A 10,259-nucleotide genomic window follows, 5' to 3' on the forward strand; every position below is an offset into this window, starting at 1 on the left:
AAAGACAGCAACGGACAGCTTAACACAACAGTTTGTTCAAATTATAACTAATGCAATTACGATGAAAGAATTGAAGCGGTTAGCATCTAAATCTAACCATGAGACCCTGTTTGTTTAACGACAACCTGTGCCTTAGTAAAGTTGTTCCAACTGTATTTACGACCAGGAGCTGATTCATTATAACATTAAGATCCGGTCTAAACCAGAAAGGAAAGGCAATATCAGAACAAATTTTCAAACGACAACTATACTATCATCATCATCATCATCATTATCATCATCATCACAATACTACGACCTATATTTACGACCAACGAACCGGCACAAACCAGAAAATTATAACGAAAGGCAATATAATAGCGGGACAAATTTTTAGTCATGGTCTTAGTACAATACTACGGCCTATATTTACGACCGACCGAGTAAAACTCTGAGGGTCAGGTTCAAACCAGAAAATACTTAGGACAGGTAAACAATGACACAAATGACCAAGAGCATTACAGAATGTTACTCCCCTTTATCAGCAAGCACTTCCATGGATCCATGGTGCGTAGCGGCGATTACCGAGTGGTGCCGATGAAAGCCAGGTAGCAGAGGGCAGCCATGCCTTGAGTGGTCGTCGAACACGAATGTTGCCAACCAGCCGACGGGATGTCGGCCTGCTGTTTGTAGTCGACGCTGACCCTGGTGAGGTACTCCGGTATCTTCACCCTGCGCATGCCTTTTTCGTGTATCTCGTGGCTTCGGCCGCTCGGCCCACCTCTAGCTGCGATGCTACCACAGATCCACAAACCTCGTGCCCCCTTTCTCAGGCCAGCGAACCCCGTATATATATATATATATATATATATATATATATATATATATATATATATATATAGACCTAAGGACACAACCCACAGATACCAACTCTTCCTCATAGATACTGGCAATGGGGCCGCAAGAGGGATAGGCAATACTACCCTTGAGCCAGTGCCGCCAGACAGAACAGTCTACTAACTCACTGGCGCCACGCCTCACCGAGGACACCACAAGCCTTTGCTGATTGTCCTCTCTGGTGTAAACATCTCATGCACAGGGAAAAATGGCGCACCTGATGTGTAGCATGTTACATTGTCGTGCTGAAAGCAACTTAAGTGACGCTCCTCTTCTGTCAGGTTTGAATGAAACTCCCCCAGGATTCCCAAATACACGCCACTGTTCACTGCCGTCTCAAAGAATATGGGCCCCATAATGCGCCTGGCGGAAATGGCACACCAAACACCAATCTTTTCGTCATGCAAAGGTACCTGGTGTACCGCATGTGGATTTTCTGAAGAGCAATACCGATTGTTTTGGGAATTTATGTACCCATACAGGTGTAACCACGCTTCGTCACTCATGATGAGCCTTAGTGGGTCCAAGACACCACTGTCAACATTTCTCAACAGCTATGAACAGAAATGCACTCTCTTCTGTAGCTCAGGTTCCTTCAGTTCTTGCACAACACTTGTCCAGTACCGTTTTAACTTCAGTCCCCTCAAAACACAACTTCTCTCACTCACACGAACCTGTTGACTCAACCTCCTGGTTGACTTAGGAGGACTTCTTGTCATTATCTCCTGCATTCAGGTTTGCAGACAGATAAGGGTCCGCTCCCGGGAGCATTTGGAATCGATCCTGAACACTGTCACTTTTCAATCAATTCCTATATGGTGCCTTTTGTTGGTACAGAACGTCCTAGAAGTTTATCCTGGCACAATTTTTTTATTTTCACAAATGATGCAGTGCGAGTGAACGCTTCCACAATGGCAACACGCTCAGGTAACGAATTCGGCATTATCACATATTCACTGTCACCTGTCTTCATACAACAGGCCTTTTTCTCAACTGGTTTCACTGACTGCGGCTGCAGCTCACTTACAAAACAACAAAGTTCCGCGCAATGTCGATATATCAGAGAAATGGTTAGTTCGTGCGCCACTGTTTGGACGGCGTTTCTCGTTTTTCATTATTATTGACGCGCGCGCACGCACTGGAACGTTATCGTTGCGTCCGTCCACAGTTCATGGTCTACTGGCTAGCGTTGCTACTTCTGGATCACGGGGTTCCGGGTTCGATTCCCGGTCGGGTTTGGGATTCTCTCTGCCCGGGGACTGGGTGTTTGTGTTGTCTCCTCATTCTATCATCATTCACAAAAAGTGGCGAGATTGGACTGTGTTCAGATTGGGAAAGTGTACAGGCACTGAGCACCTCACAAACCAAACATCATCATCATCATCATCATCATCGTTGCGTACGACGGGTCGGTTTTACGTTCGGCGCCCTATAGCAAATGTTCAAATGTGTGTGAATTCCTAAGGCACCAATTTGCTGAGGTCATTGGTCAATAGACTTACACTCTACTTAAACTATCTTACGCTAAGAACAACACACACCCATGCCTGAGGGAGGTTTCGAACCTTCAGCGGGAGAGGCGGCGCAATCAGTGACATGGCGCCTAACCGCGCGGTCACTCCCCGAGGCAATCCATAGCAGCGTGAGTCTTTACAGAAGAATGTGAAAACTGCTAGAAGCCTACCTCGAGGAAGATCATCTCGGATTCCGGAGAAATGTAGGAACACGCGAGGCAATACACTGCCCTATGACTTCTTATAGAAGATATGTCGAGGAAAGGTATTTGTACGTTCACAGAATTTGTAAACTTAGAGAAAGCTTTTCACAGTGCTGACTGGAATACTCTCTTTTAAATTCTAAAGGTGTCAGGGGTAAACTACAAGGAGCGAAAGGCTATTTGCAATCTGTAGAGAAACGAGATGGAAGTTATAAGAGTCGAGGGGCATGAACGGGAAGCAGTGGTTGAGAAGGGAGTGAGACAGGGCTGTAGCCTATCCTGGACAGTGTCTTAAAAGGAGGATATAAGATAAATACCAACAAAAGCAAAACAAGGGTAATGGAATGTAGCAGAATTAAATCAGGTGATACTGAGGGAATGAGAACAGGAAATGAGACATTTAAAGTAGTAGCTGAGTTTTGCTATTTGGCCAGCAAAATAACTGATGATAGTTTAACTAGAGAGGATATAGAATGTTAATGGTAAGAAAGGCATTTCTGAAGAAGAGAAATTTGTTAACGTCGAATATAGGTTTAAGTGACAAAAAACATTTTCTGGAAGTATTTGTATGGATTGTAGCCATGCATGGAAGCGATACATAGACGGTAAACATTTGAGATAAGAAGAGAACAGAAGATTTTGGAATGTAGCTCTACAAAAGAATGTTGATTACATGGGTTGGTACCTAATAAGGAGTTACTGAATAGAGAAAAGAAAATTTGTGGCACAACCTGACAAGAAAAATGGATTGGTTAGTAGGACACATTCTGAGACGCCAAGGGATTACCGATTTAGTACTGGAGGGAAGCTTGGGGGGAAATCGAAGATGGAGACTAAGAGATGAATACAGTAAGCAGATTCAGACAGATGTAGGCTGTAGTAGTTACTTGGAGATGAAGTGGCTTTTGCAGGAAAGAGTACCACGGGGAGCTGCATCAAACCATTCTTAGGTCTGAAGACAACAACAACAGTTGAAACTTTATATTACTTCTTGCATTATGTAGAAACGCCGTAAAATATTGAAACAAAAGCAACACAATTTTCTTACCTATGAGTTCCCCTACGTCTGTAAGGAGGAGGCACAAAAACGGTGAAGAGGCCACAGATGAAAAATGGAACAATTAACAATTTCGTAAAGATGCGAAAGGGAACACTTTTACACGATCATATGAGAATATAAACTAGTCTGTAGTAGAGGGTCACAAGTTTTGAGTGAGAAGAAGGGGAGATATACAGCGTGTTTCAGCGATGGTGTTAAAGACTTTCGGAGATGATGGAGAAGAGTAAATGTATGAACCTGAGGTACCGGATCCTGGTTCGGAAACGACCGAGTCGGAAGTTGTAAGCGAAAACCATCCTGAGACCTCTGACAGTGGAATGCATGTCCCAGTACTGTTGCTGTTAAGATTGTACGGGAGCAAACTTTCAGAGGTGGTGGTATGAATCAATACAAGGAAAAATGTGCTGCAAAAATGCGCTCTAAAATGCAAACCTTAAGAGCTGTTAACACTTCTTCATTTTCGACACTGAAAAATATTATTGTACTGCAAGCCTTATGGTTTTCATAAATTTTGAGGAAGTAGTATTGTTATAACCAGGAATAACACAGTAACCTCTTCAGTCTGGTTTATTAAATCACAAATCACTTTTTAACAATTATGTTAGCCAAGCGTCTACCCAAGCTCACACTCAGAAGTAATGCAGAATTAATGTTTGGTTATACCAATGTCCGAATGTGCATGGTGGGGTGCACGTCCCGTAATTATTCCCAAGTCCAGTGAAGTTCAGTCTCTCCAAGTGAAGTCGCAAGATTTTCCGCCGAGCAGCCAGGTAACCTCGAGTGGTGCGGCGAGTCATCCACAAGCAGCTGGAACACGGCGTACTGCACTTCCCGACGAGAACTGTCGTTTGCGGCGGCGGCCGGGTTTTTATATAAGGCTTGCTAGTTAATGGAGCCGTCGGCTGGGATCGCTGTTTTCCAGGGAAAACCAATCGCAATGTTTCCTGGCGTAGCCAATTGCTGTGTGCTGACAAACGCGCGCGCGCGAAGGCGGCCAGAGATGGTAGCCGCGAGTCGCCCGGAGAAGTGCGGCCAGCGATGTATTTCTCGGCCACGTAAGGGAGCGTGCGTGTGAAGACGGCCAGCGATGGAAGCAGCGGGCCGCCCAGAGAAGTGCGGCCAGCGATGTATTTGGCGGCCGCGTACTGGAGCGCGTTGTTCGGTGTTTGTTAGAAGTGGTGTATACCACAAGTATGGATCAAAACAAGAAAAAAATCAGGTAAGTATTGTCTCTAAAATGAATGCCTTAAGAGCTATGAACACATGTCCATATTTGCCACTGTGAAATAAATTCTTTTACTGAATAAGACCTCACAGCTCATAAGGTACGCATTTTAGAGCCCAGGTTTACCAGACGTTCTTTCTTGTTTTGGCCCGTACTACCTCCTCCAAGAATATGGACAGCGAAGAGTTTGCAGTAGTGCACATGTGTGTCACAGTATCAAATATGAAGCAAGTAATAATTGCTCTTACGGTATATATTTTGGATACCATGTTTGCTAGACTTTCTTTATTGTTTTCATCCTCTTGCTAGCCTGCAGTCTTAGAAAAAGCAGTACCGGTACATTTATTCCACTGTGAGAGGTGTCAGTACGATTTTCGCTTGTAATTTTCTACTCTGTCGCTTCCGCGCCAAGGTCCCTTATCTCAAACTGATACGTTTACCCTTTTCCATCATCCATGAAAGCCAACGGCCTTGCCGCAGTGATAACACTGGTTCTCGTCAGATCATCGAAGTTAAGCGCTGTCGGGCTGGGCTAGCACTTGGAAGGGTGCCCACCCGGTCTGCCGAGCGCTGTTGGCAAACTGAGGAGCGGTTGCGTTGTCGTAAATTGGGATACGGCGTGGAGAGCGGTGAGCTAACCATATGCCCCTCCAAACCCGCATCCAGTGACGCCTGTGGATGAGGATGATACGGCGCCCGGTCGGTACCGTTGGGCCTTCATGGACTGTTCGGTCGAAGTTTAGTTTTTGTCATCCATGAAAGTTTGTAACATCATCAAGGAATCACGCTGTATTATAAATTATTTAGAGCTAGCAAAGGATGTGAAAGAACAGAATAATCAATAGAAGCTTTAGAATACAAGTTCACAAACCAAGAAGCACAGGCCGGAAAAATAAGATACTTCAATGATCCACGGAAACTAGATCCGAAACGGTTGCCAATCAAATTAAAAATGAAAACAGCGAGTTAAAAGTAAATTAGTATACCTCAGTTTAGAAATATTTAGAAAACATGTGATCTTCTCACCCTTAAGAGACTGCACGTAGTCCGTAATTCTGTGCGGATGTCTGACCACCGGCAACAACTATCGAATGAAATCAGTGGCTCGTGTTGCATACTCTTGAATTTCGATTTAATATCTCACTTATTTTGGATTAATGTCAAATGATTTTCGCTCTCCTAATAAAAGGAACAACAAAGATTATCGAGAGGTTATATGTTTTTATTCATTCGACACGTATCGTTTTAGTCTTACTTGTTTACAAAGTTTTCGCACGTGGTTTTGAGTAGAATAATCTCAACTGTTTGTGTTAATACAACTTGTCGAGTGACACATAGTGCCTGTTAATTGTAATTTCCTCTTCCTGTTACTAAAGGTGTTTCAGTTTCGTATGAACCATACCGCTCTCCGGTATAATAATGGGGTTGATGTTGCAAACTGATTATTTTCCGGCAGAGCCATTTTGCAATTAATTTTAATTTCACGCTTTTACTAGTTCGCCGTTAAAAATTGTGCGGTTGTAATTTCAGTTTCACGTGTGCCAGAGGGTGCATTTACAAAGGCTTTTCAATTCCCCGAACTGGGACATACGTAAATGCCCACGTCAGAACGCTATTACAGGCCTCGTTAATTTCCGCTAGGTACACACGTAATTACAGTGTCAAGTTTTCTCTGTTACCACCGTAGCAACGGGAACTGTCGCAGAAAACTTTTACTGCCACTATAGGAAAAGCTGTCTGATTGTTCTGTTCAAACTGTGAACATTTTCTCATTTTCAGACACTCGTGATAAAAATTTTATAAATTTACGAGGACCAAATCAAAGACCCACATCACAGTTTTTTCTTTCATTGTAAGGTAATATGGTTTCCAAATGTTCCCGAAATTTGAGTTTTCCTTGAAAATCCTTACGAGTACACTGAAGTAACGGTAGCTGTCTTCCCATAGATCCTTCTTGAATCAGTGTGGATAGTGGCTGATTGCTAAGTGATTTGGTTAGCTGTTGGTAATTAAATCTCCATTGTAGTGTTTCCGTGAGCTAACTGTTTTGCAGTGGCTGCTCTGAGACAGCTGCGGGATTGTATAAAGTTTTGTTTTAAACTTAGGAACAACCGCTGTAGGAACGTACGAGATGTTGAAGCAAGATTTTGGGACAGAGACAGACTTACGTCTGCCATAAGTGTTTCATAAACGGAGAACATCAAAGGACGATGAGGAAAGTTGTGGTCTCCTCAGAAGTGGCATCGCACCAGAAAATCTTCACAAAGAAAGGGGTTTGACTGTGCAATATGCTAGGCAGACTACCCATGACTTCTGTTGCAGGTTTGGAATGGGTTATGATAAATGTGAACCTACTGTCAATGAACTGAACTGCGGCTAAGTTTTTGCTATCAGCTCCTTCGAGACGAGCAGAGCCGGCCGAAGTGGCCGTGCGGTTAAAGGCGCTGCAGTCTGGAACCGCAAGACCGCTACGGTCGCAGGTTCGAATCCTGCCTCGGGCGTGGATGTTTGTGATGTCCTTAGGTTAGTTAGGTTTAACTAGTTCTAAGTTCTAGGGGACTAATGACCTCAGCAGTTGAGTCCCATAGTGCTCAGAGCCATTATTGAGACGAGCAGAAGCGCAATCGCTTGGAATTCTACAGGAAAGTTAAGCAGCTGCCTCAACGCCATCAAAACTTTCATTTGAAGTTTATAGTTCTCAACTCCAAACGAAGCAATAGTCGTCGTAATGAAGGAGCTATTCCTTACGTCGGTCAAAGGAAGCGCGACAAATCACTAGTATCGTTTAATCCATGTTGATTTTTTCTTTGAAATACTGAATGAATTGTTCATAAAGAGTTCGTCTCTCTTGGTCAGATGGTCTATAAAGTGTTTTATCACGAAGTTCTAGGACTTTTGAGGTAGGACATGAGGATGAAACGTCCGCAGAAGTGGACGACAGGGTATTTAAGAAAAGCAACGCACGTCCGAATAGTTCAAATGGCTGTAAGCACCATGGGACTTAACATCTGAGTTCAGCAGTCCCCTAGACTTGGAACTACTTAAACGTAACTAACCTAAGGACAACACACGCATCCATGCCCGAGGCAGGATTCGAACCTGCGACCGTAGCTGCAGCGCGGTCCGGACTGAAGTGATTAGAACCGCTCGGCCACAGCGGCCGGCAACACACGTCCGCATAGTGCCTACATTATTAAGGACTTTTCTGACTAAAAGAAAGATGACACTTGCTCCTACACTCCACACACCAGACCTAGTTCCGTGTGACTTCTTACTCTCCCCCAAGATGAAAGTCAGGCTGTAGGTACGAAAATTTGACACAGCAGAGGAGTCTCAAGAGGTATCGCAGAGAGGACTAAACATCCTAGCAAGGAAATACTTTCAGGATACATTTAAAAAAATTACAGAAATGTTAAGGTCGTTGTACTCGCTCCCACGAGAACGACTTTGAAGATGATGGTGCAGAATAACAACTAGGTAAGACATAATAATTCTAGTTTCGGATATCTCTTCGTATGTCATCCGCTCATGTGTATCTTCCGCTTGTGATGTGGGAGTTGGCTTGCAGGGAACGCCTGAGAAAATTTAATTATTGCTCATTGCTTATGTCACACATTGTCCGCCTCCGTAGTTTAGCGGTAGCAAAAATGGTTCAAATGGCTCTGAGCACTATGGGACTTAACATCTGTGGTCATCAGTCCCCTAGAACTTAGAACTACTTAAACCTAACTAACCTAAGGACACCACACACATCCATGCCCGAGGCAGGATTCGAACCTGCGACCGTAGCAGTCGCGCGGTTCCGGACTGAGCGCCTAGAACCGCTAGACCACCGCGGCCGGCTTAGCGGTAGCGTTACCGCCTACTACGCAGGGGGCCGGGTTCGATTCCCGGCAGGGAACTGGGCATTGTGTGTCCTTTATCATAATTTTCATCGTCATTGACTCGCAAGTCGCCGATGTAGACTTGCAATACGGCGGCCGAACTTCTCCGAATGGCACACACAGCTCAGGCGGCGTTCGGCTATTCTGTAAGCGCGGGTCTTATCCTCAAAGTCTGCTACGACACGCTGACACTTCCTCCACGAGATGGCGGCCTCGGCCTCGTCAACGTCCAAGCGAGAGCAGCTGCCCTTTATGTAAGTGCGATGGTTAAGTCGTGGACCCGCCGCCGAACCGGATTATCGGGAAGCCTGATTGACGAACTGGCTCCTCCCTCTCCAGTGGCACCTGTTGCAGTAGCCCATATTTCTTCCTAGCTCTCACATGTCAGGAACTTTTTCATCGAATACACTTATGTCCATGCCGACTTGCCCAGTACCAGAAACCCTACCGCACGTGATGTTTACCGCCTAATGATGAGAAATTATACTAGGAGTGTTGTGGAAAGCCGACATCCCACGATCGCATGGCCCGTGGTTTGGCGTTCTGTGCACCATATCCCCCTCGACACGAGCGCTCGTTCGACCTGGTATCTGGTCGTTAATGGAAAATACATGACACAACTTCGTCTACACGCCATAAAAATGACAGATTCGCTTGATATGGACGCACATAGACTGGTGTATGGATTCGCCGCCGATGCCTCGCACTATGCCCTGGGTGCGGTCCTCTCACAAGTGGATCACACTCGCGCAGTGATACCTGACCGCGCGAGGTATTATAACGAGTGTAGAGACCTCCGATTATTCTGCATTAGTCTGCATTATTCTGTAGTCAAGTTTCAGTCTGCGCCTAATAAGATTATCATATTCCTGTACATAGCCATGACGAGAAATGTATAGACACTTTGTCAAGTATCAGAGATATGTGAGAATAGGATTAACGTACCAAGACCAACGGAACTTCAGATTGTCAATTGTAAACAGCATCCAGAATCAAGTTACGTAATATCTATGATTTTTATTATTTTAATAAATGTGTGTGAAAATTAATCAAATTCTATTTAAAAGTTGGTCACCGTCAATCTGCTACTCTAAGCGTGCAAGTGGCATTTCTATCGTCTGATCTAACGGCAGAAGATAAACACGACACGATAAGACCACGAGACATATTGATGACACTCGCCTACTTCGTTAGAGCGACAAGTCAAATAATCTGATGGTGTGTGTACCGAAGGTCTTACAGTACGCAAACCACATTTTGTAAAGTCAGCTCTTTTGGTAATTTTTAAGGGCTGAATAAACAAAAAACGAAGACAAGTCAATAAGCAAATGCATGTTTTTAGTTTGACAGCACTGACACGACAGTGACATATCTTACATTCATTGTCGTGTTTGTGCATTAGCTGTGTTGTTCCAGTGAACAGATCAATCCATAATGATTTCAGAGCAACGGAGGATAGAAGAGCGTGATTCGTTTCCGTATTCCGAAGGGACTACA

The 10,259-nt window shown here is 44.4% G+C and overlaps 1 pseudogene; it reads left to right on the top strand.

Moving 5' to 3' along the window:
- Nucleotides 1-5,339: 5,339 nt before the first annotated feature.
- LOC126253817 (5S ribosomal RNA) lies at nt 5,340-5,457 on the top strand (annotated as a pseudogene).
- The last annotated feature ends 4,802 nt before the right edge of the window (nt 5,458-10,259 follow it).

The sequence above is a fragment of the Schistocerca nitens genome, chromosome 4 (genome assembly GCF_023898315.1).
Source record: "Schistocerca nitens isolate TAMUIC-IGC-003100 chromosome 4, iqSchNite1.1, whole genome shotgun sequence".
NCBI classification, from domain to species: domain Eukaryota; kingdom Metazoa; phylum Arthropoda; class Insecta; order Orthoptera; family Acrididae; genus Schistocerca; species Schistocerca nitens.